The following is a 16,025-nucleotide window of genomic DNA, read 5'->3' on the forward strand; positions in this document are numbered from 1 at the left end:
CGTGTTGACATATTCTTATTTTTGTGTCTATTCCGGTTAAAGTTGTCTATGCGTGTGAGTTCTATGAATTCTCAGTTATTTGAATAACTGCTTGGAAGCAAAGGTAGGCCCTTGTGCTACCACGTGGTAAGAAGTTAAGATTGAACAAGTTTAATCTATATGAGTTTGGATTTGTCACTAACCTCCTCTTATGGTTATGTTTTTGACAAATTCACATGAATAGGAACACATGCACCATAAAATCTAAGTGTCATAAGGTTTCTCTTCGATTCATGAAAATGATGGTGAGGAAATGTTTTTACTAAGTAGATTTTAAATAGATAGCAATTTTCATATTTGCATTCTCAAATTCGTTAGTGGACCGTGTGTGGTTAACCAGCACACTAACATGTACTTGTGAGAAATGGAAAAGGTCTAAACAATTAAGACTATGATTATGGCATCCCTTTTCATAGTTCTAAAAATTGTTTAGACACACATGTGAGCTATCTAAGGAAAGGTGTATGATTTTTTATAAAGTATTATCAAAGCATCTTGTATTAGAGATATGAACTTTGGTAAGAAAGTCAATAAAGTATTGATTTCTAGAAGTCCAACTGATTTCTTGATACATGTCAAAGCTAGTGGGAGCATAAGTGTTATGCTAATAATTATCATGTTAATGGGAGCATGATTATTATGTTAGGTTTTTCAAGTTAGCAATGTTAATTATAGAAAACAAAAGTTTCAATTTGCAAAGCTGCAGGGGTTGAAAAGTTGTTTTGCTATAATTAAGGGAGAGGATTCATACTTCATTTCAATTCTACAAGCTTAGATTGGATTTTAATCAAATTTAGTCATAATTACATTATTTACGTTCTGAAATTCAATTATGATTATGACATACCTTTTTATAATCTGAATTTTGAGAACATGACAAATTGTAACGCCCGTAGATCCAGGCAAGTCAATTTAGAGATAATAGGGGTCGAAAACGACTTTTTGACAAAAGATTTTTTTAGAATAAATAATATTAACCAAGTTGTAGAAAATGTCACAAGGTTTCCGTACATATAAAGAACGCCGAAATCCGAGTTATAACAAAGAAGTTATGGCTCGTCGAAGTTTTACGGCAAAACGACACGACACCGGGAAGCGTAAATAATGAATTTACGATAAAGTGAGTTTTAGCCTTAGCGATCTAAACGAAAGTCGTAGAATATGTTAAATCGAGAGCGTCCATAAAAAGAACGCCCAAATGTGACTTCGTATGAGGAAGTTGTGATTTTTCGAAGTTTCGGCTTAACAGTGTACATCCCGAAATCCGAATATTAGATTGAGTAGTTTTTAGCTGACATAACCTAAACGAGAATCGAATATATCGTTAAGAGTAGCGTAACGATAAAAAGGTAGAAGAAAACGGACGTCGGACGAAGAAGTTATGAATTTTTAACGGACCAAACTTGTCTTGGCTTGTTAATAGTATAACTTTTATAATAAATCAAAATTAGTCGACGAAGTCTAAACAAAAGTTATAGAATACGTTCCCACCTTCGCGTGGATATAAAGAACGTCGAAAACGAAGCTCGTACAAGGAAGATACAAATTTTAGAAGTTAAGGGGGCAATTTGCGAAGCTGATGCATGGATTGATGACGTGGCCTAAGTCCCAGCCGTTCGATGAGCTCGCTCCTGAATGTAACACGCTACCCCTCGCATTATGCCCTGTGTCCGAAGTCGGTAAGCCCAGCATACCCTTGACCTTATCCATCCGAGTCCGATGTGCGAGCCAGCTGGTGCGAAGCTGACACCCTTATCTGAAGCCTACGCCCCGCGTAGACTGCTGGACGCCTAGCGTAACCGAGGCTGCTGGCCCCTATAAATACATGCGAGGTTTTCCGAGATTTCCACACCATTCTCTTTCTCTCTCTAAATTACTTTCTCTGTCTACGGGTTTTAACCCTCCCCTAAGCCTAGGTGATCCCCTAGCACCCGAAGGAAGCCCCGAGGCTCCCGGAGTCCCGAGAAAAAGGGTCTTTCGGTTTCGAAATGCTGCTCCGAGCAAAGCCCGGTTTTCTTTAAAATCCACTGTAAGTGAGCTACACTTACGCAATTTTTAATATAGCTTTCAAATAATTATAGTAATGTTATTAGGTCCTTAAAATAATTATTTGGGTTATTATTATGAGTTATATAGTGTTGTTTAACGCTTATATAATAGTAATAATACTCAGACTATTAATTTGTCACGGTTATCGTTAGACTAAACCCTAGTGGTATTGATACTAGGCTTTATCGAAGGAAAATTGTTTTGAGAGTATCGAAACGCTGTCCGAGTGCTGAGTCACCACCGTATCAAATGAGTGCATAGTCCATTTCATCTTACACATAGATATGAAGTATTTTAATATAAATTACGTGTTATGTGTGCATATTGTCTGAATACTTGTTGTCTATGCTAGTGAAAGATTTTTATACATGTTTTAAATGATTTAAATGGTATACATATTTTATATATACAAATATGTTGGGTGTGACATAGGTAGATGAATGATGAGAGATAAAAGATGATGTGAGTAAACATTGGCATCTATAGACTTAGTGCCTAATAAATAACATCGACAACTATGGACTTAGTGCCTATTGGACAAACACTTGTAGCTATGGACTTAGTACCTGTTAGGAATTGGTAGCTATGGACTTAGTACCTATTAGATAAACACTGGTAGCTATGGATTTAGTACCCGATGAATAAACTATAGCAGCTATGGAATTAGTGCTTTACGAACGAGCATTGGCAGCTATGGATTTAGTGCCAGTCCTATAACCCTGGAAGCAAGGGACCTCGGAATCAACGAATGCATGATAGATGACTCTTAGGGTAGATCCTTAAGAATAAAGAAGATAATGGGGATGAGTAATTGGGTTGATTGATTGATTGTTTAAACATAATAATTATATTATTGTGGGTTGAAAACCCTATGTACTCACCAGGTTTGCCAACTGACCCACTCAGATTATTTATATCACAGGTGTTGTTACGATGTCACATTACACTGAGAGATTAAGGAGATGTAAATCACTAGTAATAATGAATGTAAGTTCTGTTTATGCTTATGTTTCTGTATTGATGATGACATCCCAAATGTTTTAAAATGAATAAAAATACTTTCTTCGGAAATGCTTTGATAACGTATTTATCATGTTTTACTGGGAACAAATTCCGCAACATTTTTATTAAAAGAGGTACTCTGATTTTTATAAAGCATAAACAAAATCGGTCTTTTTTGGCCGTGAAAATGAGGATGTCACACAAATAGAAATAGAAATATTATAGCAAAAGACTGGTCTATTATCATGTCTTTATGTGAGACATCATGAATCGTGTCCCATATGCTTCAGATACAGGATCGATTACATGTGCTGTAATATTCATATGTTCTAATTTTTCCAAATGCCTAGGGCATTAAGAGGGAAAAAATACTAGAACCGCATATAGTGTTAATTTTGGAAGGACCATATTGACATATTATGAAAGGAGGTAATTCTTGTTCAGAAGTGATAGTCAAAATGGAATATGGAAATGTTTCCATAGGTGGAAGTTATTCATTAATTAAATCTGTGTAAGATTAGAAAACTTAATGCAAGAAGAATGTTCAAAGAAATGTACTTTGAATTTGAGACTTTATTTCCATGGAATTGCTCTCCATTGGAGTACTTTGTAAATGTCTATTATCAAGTCTTTGTGGCTTTTGTGCATAGTGATTACAAAAGGATCAGTGCATATAAGTTTAGAATCTAATAGATTTCAGTAAATGGCAAAGAATCTTGTATTCTTACATTTGCGGTAAGGATTTGGGATTGTGAAATGAGAATCATTGGAATCATGTTCAATTGATCTATTTCACAAAGTAAGGATCATAGGAAAACATAGTGTGCATACTTAGAGTATGACATAACTATTGTTTAGAAAACATAGTGTGCATGCTTGGAGCATGGGACAAATATTGTTTTAATTCAAGTATTAGGTTGATAAACTGAAACATGATACAGTGAATGATGTGTAATCAATATGGTGATAAATAAAAGGTGTTTTATTTATATTCATAAGTTCTAAGACCACATTGGATTCGATTATTCTTATGTTTCACTTTGCATGTTCTGACTTCCCAAATAACTAGGTTATTCAAACTCTCCACAGTCAATCATACTTTGGAAGTAGGTATGAATCAAGAATGTCATGAATTAGGCTTGTAGATGTCTAAAGTGTTTAGACATAGCAAAAGTTGCTGCAACATTCATGAGTGCTCCTAGAATAAGATTCAAGTATTGGATTAAAACCACACTCATTTGAATCACTTCATGGAATTTATCACGAGTGATCATGAGACGATAATATCTTATATTCTTCAAACCTAGAGATATGAGTTGTTGACTATGAGCTGGTTGTACATTGATTGTACGAAAACGCATCAGTAACTTGATGTTATAAAACGTACCTTTGTGTATGATTCAACAAGTAGTTAGTACAAGCATATGAGTCAAAGTTTATCCATTCCTTTTACCCTTGGAGGGATAAAAGCAATATATGTGGGCCCCTCAATGATTTAGTGATGATAAACTTAAGTGCTCGGCCGGGCCTGGACTGATTTGATTTGTTCAATTAGTTAGTCGTCATAAATCGGAAATCAGGAAACAACAAATGGACAGAGAGAATGATTACAATTCATGTCTAAGTCCATATGATATCTACAATGGAGGAATATATGATCCCTTATCTAATGGACAAGTCATTGACTAGGCCAGAGTTCGACATCGTCTTTTAAGAGCTACAATTGCTAGTCAGGATCTTGAAGTCATATTTGAAATAATAGTTTTAGACTTATCCAAGTGGGAGACTGTTGGATTAGATGTATAAGCCCATAACTATTATTTGTATGTACTCGACCCGATTGTAGCATGGTCCATTTGAGTTGTATATCATCAAGAAAATTTGTTAGGATAGACTCTGGAGACAAGGTTATATATGATTTATTAATATATTATAAGTTCTAATATATTAATATGAAATCATATGCTTTAATTAGTATTGATCAAGAATTGATTTGGAATTAATTTAGTTATCAAAAGAGACTAATTAAATCTATAGGGACTAATTATGGTAATTAGTTATATTTATATGTGTTGGGCTTATGATCCATGTTGGGCCAAGTTTATGTATGGACACATAAAGAGTTGGGCCACATGAACCATGGATCATAATACCCATGGGTATGGATTTGGGTTATACCCATGACCTTTGGAATCCTATATATAAATAGGTTACTCCATAGCCAAAATCGCTACTTCTAGTACTTGGAGTTCATGGAGGTGTTTTTGGTGTGGGAGGAATTCTCTCTCAAGTTACACCTTTGTTCATGATGTGTTGTGACTTCATTTGAGGCTTCCACACTATTGGGGCTAAGCTCTTAAGGCCAGATACATCAAGATTTGATGCTACATAAAAGGTATGTTACTCTAACTAGTATCTTGTATGGTTTATGTCAAATGCATGCTAGTTATAGGTTTAATGCCTAGGAAACCATTTGCATGTATAATTTGTGAAAACATAGATCCAAGGTATTTAGGGTTGTATGTGCACCATAGAATGTTGTAGTATACAAAGCCCATCAGGTTCCTTACAAGTCATTTTTTGGAGTAAGATAACGACTATTGACTGGTGGAAAGTTAGCATGGTCATTACATGTAGGCCTTAACTAATCATATTATTCAGGAATAAGGATTATGTGTTCATTTGAGTACTCCATCCTCTTTAGGATGGCCTTTAATGAATTACACCAACCACAAAATCCCTAGTTGTGTAGTTAAATAGTTGTTTTAAACTATTCATCAGGTACAATGATTCTTTTTGATGATAATTGATTAGGATTCATGAGAGTCGACTAGGTCAGGTATGTGTGGGTACATTTTTTTATAGATATCCTCATTATGATTATATATCTACATTATTTGGTAACAATTGGTTTTGTTAGTTTGTTGATTATGGATTATTATCATAATAACATTATGGGACTGCAAAACCTATGTATCTTACCTGGTTTCCCAACCCGACCCACTCAATTTATATGCATTACATGTAGCGGTATTAAGACAATTAAGGACATGCATAGGATTCTAAGTGATTAAAGGAAGACTTGAAATAGTGTTCATGATTGTTATGTCTTTACGTTATAACGTATGTTTAGTATTGATTATGATATACTCAGAATTTTTTACATTTTCGAAACGACATCTATACTCAAGATATTTTAATAAAATAAGACAAATTCCGCTAAATGTTTTATTATACTAATACTTTCCACAAATAAATATATTTTGATCTATAAATTGTAAAGAAAAGTTTTTTTTTCAATCTGGAAAATAAGGGGATGTCATAGTTGGTATTAGAGCATTAGTTTAAGCGAACTAAGAATAGCGATTATTTCTAGATTTCAACTTAGAGATTAAGTGATGATGGTGAAACGTGTGTCTAATATATTTTAAGTTTTATACCTAAATTAATATTACCTAGAAACAAGCACTATAATATTTTAAGGAATATGCCTTGATTAATATTATATGCTAATAAAGTTATTTTATAGCTTGCCTTAGGTTGTATACCTTACTTGCTATTAGGTTCACCAGCATACTTTAGGAGTAACGCCTTATGTTCTAAATGATATGTATTATAGCACAACATAGGCATGCTACCTAGATTGTTATTACTTGAAGAGATTTAAGGTCATTACCGACCTTGATTTGGAAGAGGAAATTTTTTGTATTAAGGATTCTAAACGTATAATGATTGTATTAGAACCAACACGTAAATTTTTGAGGAAATAAGGAGACTTACGATAGTTAACATCAGTAACTTCATAAATAGTATACAAATAGCTATAGAGTGGTCTCATACCTTTAGAGTATGTTTGGTAATATAATAAAATCCTTGGAGGAGTATTATATGTGTGAAGTAACTTTTAAATTTGCGGGGTGATAGACCTTTGCTGTGATCTATGAAGTCTTCCCACCGCTTGGCATTCCAAAAGTCGACCAGATTGAAGCAATGATTGCTTATGGACTTAGAAGAACTGATGATGGTGATAAATACCCCAACGGTATCAAAGTTGAAGTTATATACGATGTTGTGCAGAATATGAGAGGAATTCAAGAAAGACGAAGAGGAGCAAGATAATAGAATTTCCATTAAACTGGGTCCTTTGATGTTGCTACTAAGTAGTATATAGTTCGAGTGATGTGTTAAGAGTTAATATATACCATATACATGATTATCTAGTGTAGTATTTAATGATACCGAGTAGTAATTGACTTTTATCACATACTTATGCGAATTATTAATTATGTTCATCCAACTTTAACATACAAGAGTAGGATAGAGAAAATAGTCATTAGTTTTTGAAGTGCTGATTAGCCTACTTGTTTAGTAAAGATAAAACATTTAGTTGAAGTGGGAATACACCTATAGTGTTTCATGAAAAGAGATGATGTTATCAAGGATTACAAAGAACTTAGTCGAACTAGTGGAACATGTTGAGATGTAGCTGTGATGCGGACTTCCTACTTTCGAATCCTATGAAATACAAGTGAAAAACATGCAGTTGAGAAACAAACTTTCTAGGATTAAGGATGATAAAGTGAGGATATAGAATGATATGCGTGGTGATCTGAATATGTCAAAAGGTGGTACAAGTAGTTGGAGAGCATTTGTATCCATATAAATAGAGTAAATTCAGTTGTAGTATGCCTGGTTGATTGTACACAACATTAGAAAGAATTTATACTGAGAGTTTGGATGTGGAAATTCCTAGTGAACTAGGAAAGACATTGGAATATGCTTAGGGCGCCTAGTAGAGATGCAAAATTCCTGGTAGAGTCTAGGGAAAACTGTTATGTACTTATTTGGACACATTCATATGTGTTAATCTGCTTTGTGGTTATCGTGTGTAGTGAGTTGGGAACTATGAGAAGAATCTTGAGATGAGTATCAATAGGTATGAAAAGTAGTATAAGCCTGCACTACAGGAAGCACAAGATTTGTAATTAGATCAGGAAGGGTCACAAGGTTTCTGTCACTACCTACGACATGATAATAACTAAAGAGTGATTCTGGTTTAAACCAAATTAGTCTCGATGGACCGAGCCCGAGTAATGCAGATTCGATAACCAAGTTTCTTGATTCTGAAAATCTTTGTCCGATATAGTAACACTACAAGACAAAGACCCTTTTACGACGCGCAAACCACGACACTCATTGATTTATGTTACGCAAAAGAGAGTGACATTAAAAAAATGCCATCTCTTCAAAAAAATTTAAGGATTTAGGTCACGCATTATTACGTGCCCTTAAATTAGTGTCTCTTGTAAAAAAAATTAAAAACACAGAGGGTACTTTATCTAAAATGTGCGTCCTTTGTGAATGTCGCTTTATATTTTTTCTAAGAAACGTGCGTCTCTCTTCTCAGAGGAAAAATTAAATCCCCAAAAATTTTAAACCTCGATTTCTTTTCCTAATTTATTTTCTATCTATTCTCTAACATCTCCTCTCCTTCGTCTCCACCCCTCACCCACCTCCACTGCCTCTAACCCTCAATGATTCTTCCTTTACTGGTGGTCCCACCTCCGAATCACCCGAGATTGAAATTTTCAAGGACCAACTCTCGCAGGTATGTCTATGTAATCAGAGTGGAAAAGGGAAGAAATTCGATGCATGGAAGAGCAAGAAGTCCGGGAAGAAATCTGGTGGGAGTTCAGGATCTATGGCAAACATGTACCTCCAACTGGTGCCTTCGAAGGAGTTGATTTCAGGTTGAGTTTGGAGTGCGTCTAATGAAATCTCATCATCGGCGATGCAATAACGGTTCTCTCTCACACTCGAACCCTAGATCTCGCTTCCTACCCTCCTTCATCTTTATTCTCTCCGTCCGACCACTAGACCATGCATGAGCACCGCCAATCGACGACGTCATGATGCCTGCAATTCTGACTCCTATCAAATTGACAGTGGCGTGACTTCATTTGACATAGCAGCAGGGAATCAAGGTCAAGGAGGGAATGAGGGCATCATCAGTATGTGGACTTATTATATGCAACGACTGTTGATCCTCACTGTATCACTGGTGTATCATCTGATTGAATCTGGAGTCCCACCCTCCTCCTCACAAGGTATTAATGGTTTAGTTAAGGTTTAGTATGTTTTTACTTCTGATTTGTGTGTTTATTTTGGCTAGTTTTTGTCTTTGCTTCGGTTTTATAGAACCCTTTATCAATTTCATCTTTATAGTTAAGCATAATAATCTTGATACTTGATTTTGGCATTTTCTGCAGTTTTATTTATCAATTGGGGCTTGAAAATATTGGAAATCTTGTTGTGTAAACTTTCTTATACATGTATCTATTATGTATCTGTCTCTACTTGCAATGAATATGATTTCTCATGGATGTCATATGGATGCCATTTTTTCTACTGTAGGTAATTAAAAAGATCATGAAGTTGGATGTAGCTAATCAGTTTAACAGACCTGCAGATCCTTTCAAACTTGGAATTCCTATAAGCATTTCTTTTTATTTCTTTCTACAAATATTTGCTTCTGTTGTGCATTATTGAATCTTATATTCTTATAGTAACACCAGTGCCCATGTATTTGAAAGGGTTGTTGCTCTTCCTTGTCCTAATCTCCATAACTTCACCCCCCCCCTGTACAAACAAACCAAAGAAAATCAGATCTAACATGCTTATATTTGAATAAATTTAAAGTAAAACATTACAGAAACCTAAGTCTCACAGTCTTTATGTTTTAGTAACATTTCATTTTTCGTTTCAAGATGGTATAGATACAACATATCTGAGGTTTCTTGCATCAAATGCTGAAGCTGGTTCAATTATCGGAAATGGTGGAATCATAGGAAAGGGTGGATTGTACCCAATAGCTTATGTGGTGGAATCATAGGAAAGGGTGGATCCATGATTAGGTAAGAATGTTGCTAACACCAAATTTGATCTATTACTTTGTAATTTTTTAAATTCGTGACAACTTCCATTTTTGATATGTTATTACATTTACAGGTCCTTCATTGAAGACTCTGGACTTATCATAGGTTTCTCTCTGTGGGGAGTGAAAGGATTTGTGTTTGTTTTTGTGTGTATGTGTAAGTGTATTTAGAAGGAGACATGGTTTGATTTTGGATGTTTAATCATCTGCAATTTGTTATCGATTACGGAAATACTTACTTGTTAGTTCTATTGATTTGTTCTGCAATTAGATTTGAAAATTGGGGATATGACAGAAGAACTCCGTGGAAAGGATTGTATAGTTAACTAGTTATAGTGTCCCATGTATGCAGATTTCTTGTATGCATATATATCATCTAAACAAACCCCATTTAAGTTTTCTTAAAGATTACTAGTCGTTAATTTGATCTGTGTTATATTTCATAGGCCTGCATAGATTCTGGTTTCTTCTACGTAACAAATCATGGAATCAGTGGGGAATTTATGGATGAAGTTTTTGTGGAAAGCAAGAAGCTCTTCGATCTTCCATTAGAGGAGAAAATTAAGCTTCTTAGAAATGAGAAACACAGAGGCTACACTCCTGTTCTTGATGAGCTCCTTGATCCCACCAATCAACTCCATGGTTTGTACAAACTCAAGTAAAGTTTTTAACAATCCACCTGTTCTTTCTAAATTCCATCATAAAACTTTTCACAACTCATTTTCATAATAATCAAAATATCATAGGTGATCACAAGGAAGGATTTTATATTGGTATCGAGCTTCCTGAAGATGATCGATCCTGAAGCTCAAAGAAAATTTTATGGGTCAAATTTATGGCCTGATTCAGGTAATTCTAATTTCAAAATTCAACTACTTGTTGTTGGAAAAATAACCCTTGTTGCATAAATATTCTAATTTGTGTGATTATTTTATGTTTTTTGAATGTTTTTGACAGATATCTTGCCTGGATGGAGGCAGACTATGGAAAAATATCATCAACAAGCTCTGTAAGCTTTCTTGAGCTTATATTCTACCAAATTTTATGACCATTTAGTGGCATAACAAAACATATAACTACCATTTTTTTGTACTTCATGTTTATATGAGTTTTTTCTTTTAGGGAAGTAGTTTTAAACATAGCAAGGTTCATTGCCCTTTCTCTTAATCTTGATGCCAACTTGTTAAAAAATACTAAAATAACCCTAAGTCTAGATTACATTTCCAATATTCCCCCTTAATCTAGACTTTCACCAACATAGGTATTTTTGGAATTTCACTTCTTCCATCATCTTTCTCAGTTTTTTTGTTGCCAGTCATCATAACAGGGGTATTTCTGGAATTTCACTTCTTCCATCATCTTTCTCAGTTTTTTTTGTCATCAGTCATCATCTGCTTGTGACTTGTGTAATCATCTTTCACTTCCACTGTCAAGATACGTAGCAGACCATCTTCCTTCTCATCTTTTGTTGCTAGTTTATGAAAAGATCCAGTTATGTTTTTCATATGTTCCATAATCATCTTTTCTTCCTCAAGAATACAGTTTATACCCTTCATAAAACTAACCACAAACCCAGAGAATGTCAGATAAAACTCATCATTATGTTCATTTGGTTTCATTCGGAAACCCTCAAAACCATCAGTAATGTCTAGTACTTTTCATCAGAGACATTCACACAGTCATTCATGAAATCTTCATCGTTATCATCAATCATCATCAACTTGCCCATAATCTTTTCATCTGGATCAAGAATCATACAATCACTAACATGAAAACCAAACTTTAACTTTACCGAGATCTTTTCAACCCGGTCATCAATCCAAACTTCATCCATTTGATCACCTATCAACAAAAGATCACCTTTTTTGGTTTCCTTTTATGTCGTCAGGTTCTTGCTTTCTTCTCGTTTCATCATTGATTTGCATTCCCTTACAACTTCAACTCCATTATCATCAACATCTTCTTCAATTCTCGTCATCTTTTTCTTTCCTTTCCTGCTCTCTTTGCCTTCTCGTTCCTTCAAAGTTTCCTTTTTATTCTACTTCAGATTGTATCTCTCGTCACGAAACAGTACAAATAATGAATGGGATAAACTTTTAATAACCACGTTTGTTATTGAAATTTGAAACTCCCAATCTTATCTTAATCTGATAAATACACCCGCTAACTTTATATCTGTTCAAATCCCATAAATCGTTTCAGATAACAACAAAGCCAAAGAAATCTTAACAATTTCCTACAAAACTAACAGAAAGATTGATCCAAAGACCAAAAGCATAATCAGCCACCTTTTTTTTCTTCTTTCTTTCTCTATGGTCTCTTTTTTTCCTTCTCCTTCAAAGATTTCTTGTTCTTGTTTCCTTCTTCCTTTCCCCCTCTAGTTGTTCCAGTTGTTTTGTGCACATTACTAAAACTATTGCAAGCATTGGACTTTTCAGTTAAATCATTTATTGTTATGCTGATGATTCATATCTTTTTATGTTTATAGAGCTAAAAAACTTGAAAGAGTTGGAAGTTTCTTCCAGCAAGGTGACAGATCATGGGGTCACATTTTTGAAAGGTGAATCCAGTTTGACTTTTACTAATTTACATTTGTGTTGTTTGACTTGCATTTGTAGTCCTCAAACAAAATAGAAATCAGGAGATTTGTAGATCAATTTTAATTTGTAAATTAAGAGGGATTGATTAATATATAAGAAATCCATATTATTATATTTTTATTATTATTCTTATGTTATTTTTCTTACTCAAATAATGCAAAATCTTTTAATTTTTTTAATGCAGATATTGTGACTCTGCTTTATCTGAATTTAAGCAGATGTAATTTGACTGATAACGGGTGTGATAAATTTTCAAGTAAGTCTTCCTCAGGGTAGCTTAAAGCTAAAAAGCTTTTTTTTGTTAAATATGTTAGTTTATAATATAATTTTAATTTTAATTTCTTGGATGCTTTTAGGGCTACACACTTTAACTCAATTTGGGATCCAATGATATTTCGGATGCTATTTTGATACATCTGCAAGGTGCTTCATTATCTTTTATTTATATTTATACTAAATATAAAGTTGAAGTTTTTGATGAGTATAAAATATTAAAATTACAAGATTATCCTCATATATAGGTGTTTTGTGCCTCTTGATGCAGGTTTAAATAATTTAGAGAGCTTGAATTTGGATTCATTTAGAATTCGGGATAATGAACTAATTAACTTAGCAGGTGATTCTTTTGTTTCTTTTAACTCTTTCATGTAAAAAAATAAGGTTAGTTTCTTTCTTTGCTTAATAGTAAGTTCATTACTTTTTTTTATATTAATTAACATCAATTGATTAATAAGGTGAATTTGTTGTTTTATACAGTACACTGGATAACATAACAACTAGCTAATGATACAAGCGCTTACTTGCCATCCATACCACTTGGTGGACATAAACCCTAAGATATCATACTTTGGCATGGATAGAAGCTTTGGAGGAAATGAGACTCAAGAAAACACAAAGAGAGTTCTTGGCACATAGTAAGCTAGATAATGCAATTATATATAAATTCTGCTTCTCTTGAGTTCATTTTGTTATTACATTTACTCAATATTGGAATAATTATTTGTATTTGACATATTAGTGAAATGAATTATCTTTGTTATTTATGGTATTTTATTTTGTATTATTGGAATAATTATTTGTATTTTACATATTAGTGAAATAAACTACGTAAATGGTTGTTGAAGTGTATGACATGCAAATGTGTGTCATCTTTATTTATGACAGGGGCTTTAATGATACGCAATGTGTGTCCTAAATGTGCGTTGTAAGGTTACGACACGCAAATGCGTGTCGTCTTCCTTTATGACAGGGCCTTCCTTGATACGCATTGCGTGTCGTAACTGCGTGTCGTAAATGCGTGTCGTAAATGTGCATCGTAAATGCACGTCGTAAATAGACGACGCGCAAAAGCATGTCGTCTCTCGTTATGACAGGGCCTTTCTTGACACGCATTTGTGCGTCGTCTGAGCGTTTTACGACATGCATTGTGCGTCGTAAAAGGTTGTTTTTCTAGTAGTGTAACCAAAGTAAGTCGTAAGATTTAAGAAGAAGATGATCAAGGTGATCAATAAAAGAATTGCAACCTTCATCAAGGTTCAGTAGTTAGTGGATAGAGCTACTATCTATTGTGATATAGGTCAACCCCCTATGATCAAGAAGAAAGAATAGATTGTTAACAAAATAAGGAAGGTGTCTTCCATGTTAGTAATTGTCTCATAAAGGTAGCAATATATTTATTTATTTATTTGTTGTGTCGTGCAATGGAAGTCATTAGAGTGTAACTATTCAGTATGTTACTATACCCGAAGTAAAGACCAAATCTTGGGTTGAGTTTATGATCCAATTTAGGAAGGAGTAGGAGCCTCCAATAAAAATATAGTTTGTGAATCAAGATCTTTGGACCAAAGATCCATCAACGGATGAAAGATACAAGTGCATGTTTAAGCATCACCTTCACGAATAAGTTCAAACTTATTTGATTTTCACTCAGAAGGATAGGAGATCTGCACTCGTTGTTGCTGACATGTGAAGTAGCAAGTGTCTTGTGTGCATTGCACCTAAGAATTTTAGATTTTATTAGGATGATCATTGCAAAGGGTCAATTGGATCACGACAAGGTTGAGAGTCCTAAAAAAGAAGGATAAATTATAATGAGATCAAAACTTGTCGTTATTGCTAGTGATTTTTCATTATGTTAGTAAAAACCTCTTATACCAATTCGTATATGTGTGCATTGGAGGACAACTTCATGCTTGTCTTGATCTTGATCAGTGTATGGTCTTGTGATGTGAGATGATCATTCGTAGTATGCACAATCTATAATACTATGTTGGAGTCGTTAGAGTGGTTGATATGATAATCAAGAGTTTCTTCTAAGAAGAAAAGGAGCTACTAATCGCATAAGCAGAGCCAGTTGGGCTTTGATTGGTTCTGAGTAGCAACAAATGGGAGTTCAGACCCAAGTGGGGAGAACCAAACATTAAGGAAAAAGTGCGAAAGGCAACTCGATTTTGGTTCGGCCTCAACTTCTAAGAGAGTTGAAACACAAGAAGCTGAGGGAGAGCTATTAGCTTTGGTTGTTTTATGTTGATGATAGAATGGATGGAAAGTGATAAAATGAAACCAAATATTGTGAGGGGATTTGAAACCATATCTACAGGTAACGGGAATGATCTTATCTTAGATCATATCATAAAGTGTCATAGGATGGTGTAGAAGCACAATGTGTTGTGAGTTATAACTGACCAATTGATAAAAGGATACATTTACGAGTATCACATGCATAGAGGATTGGTCTATAGAGAATGTTTTCATATAATCAAATTAAATATTTTTGGTTTAAGATTATCCTCTGAATTTCTTAAAAGTACTTATGTTAGTGATAAAATGAAAATAGTTATGACCGTCAAAGTCGAAACCCAAAGGGGAAAAGGATCAGTAAAGATCGTTAACTTTGTCATCTAAATCCTTAATAGATGAGGAGAATAGTTGTGTAGTAAATTGTGTAGTGTGGTGTAGTAATATGCACTTCTAGGCCCCTTCCCGGCTACTGGATCACTCCAGTGCTTCGAGTACTACGAACCCTCTACCATCCATTGCAACAGAGCCCTTTCATGAGCGGGGGAGGGCTAAGCACAGTTCCTTGAATCAAACGTTGAATGAAATAGATTCTTTTTTTTTGATATCAAAATAAAAATCCACTGTCTTTTTGCACTTAGGCGCACTGCGTGCCATTGGTAATGATTCTACTATGGTGCCACAAATTCGCAAGCTGATCCTAAGTAATCGTTGTTGTTCATTGGATTCCGGAGGAACTACTTCGTTAGGATTGAGGAATTGCTGTGATTCTTCCTGAATAGCCTGGATTCTCCCGTCGAGAGTCTCTTTGAAGTCTTACCTAAACTCTTCCGACTGAATATGATAAAGCCTATAAAACAACGAGCTACTATCATTTCTTCATT

General features: G+C 34.4%; 1 long non-coding RNA gene and 1 pseudogene across 4 annotated transcripts; both read left to right on the forward strand.

Moving 5' to 3' along the window:
* The first annotated feature begins 8,521 nt into the window (after positions 1 to 8,521).
* LOC145058256 (uncharacterized) lies at positions 8,522 to 10,391 on the forward strand. Of its 3 annotated transcripts, XR_013686288.1 has the most exons (4): positions 8,522 to 9,197; positions 9,360 to 9,404; positions 9,505 to 10,004; positions 10,099 to 10,391. It is a non-coding gene; the product is annotated as an uncharacterized LOC145058256 (long non-coding RNA). The 3 variants fall into 3 exon arrangements; XR_013686286.1 differs by lacking the exon at positions 9,360 to 9,404; XR_013686287.1 differs by lacking the exon at positions 9,360 to 9,404 and having other exon boundaries at positions 8,528 to 9,197; positions 9,858 to 10,004; positions 10,099 to 10,388.
* Positions 10,392 to 10,473: 82 nt separating this feature from the next.
* Positions 10,474 to 13,709, forward strand: LOC145059606 (azadirone synthase LFS-like; annotated as a pseudogene). Its single transcript, XR_013686791.1, has 8 exons — positions 10,474 to 10,666; positions 10,771 to 10,873; positions 10,982 to 11,033; positions 12,513 to 12,584; positions 12,809 to 12,880; positions 12,981 to 13,047; positions 13,169 to 13,240; positions 13,381 to 13,709. The product of XR_013686791.1 is annotated as an azadirone synthase LFS-like (transcript).
* The last annotated feature ends 2,316 nt before the right edge of the window (positions 13,710 to 16,025 follow it).

This window comes from Lactuca serriola, chromosome 6 (assembly GCF_051521515.1).
Source record: "Lactuca serriola cultivar US96UC23 chromosome 6, Lser_US96UC23_V15, whole genome shotgun sequence".
NCBI lineage: Eukaryota > Viridiplantae > Streptophyta > Magnoliopsida > Asterales > Asteraceae > Lactuca > Lactuca serriola.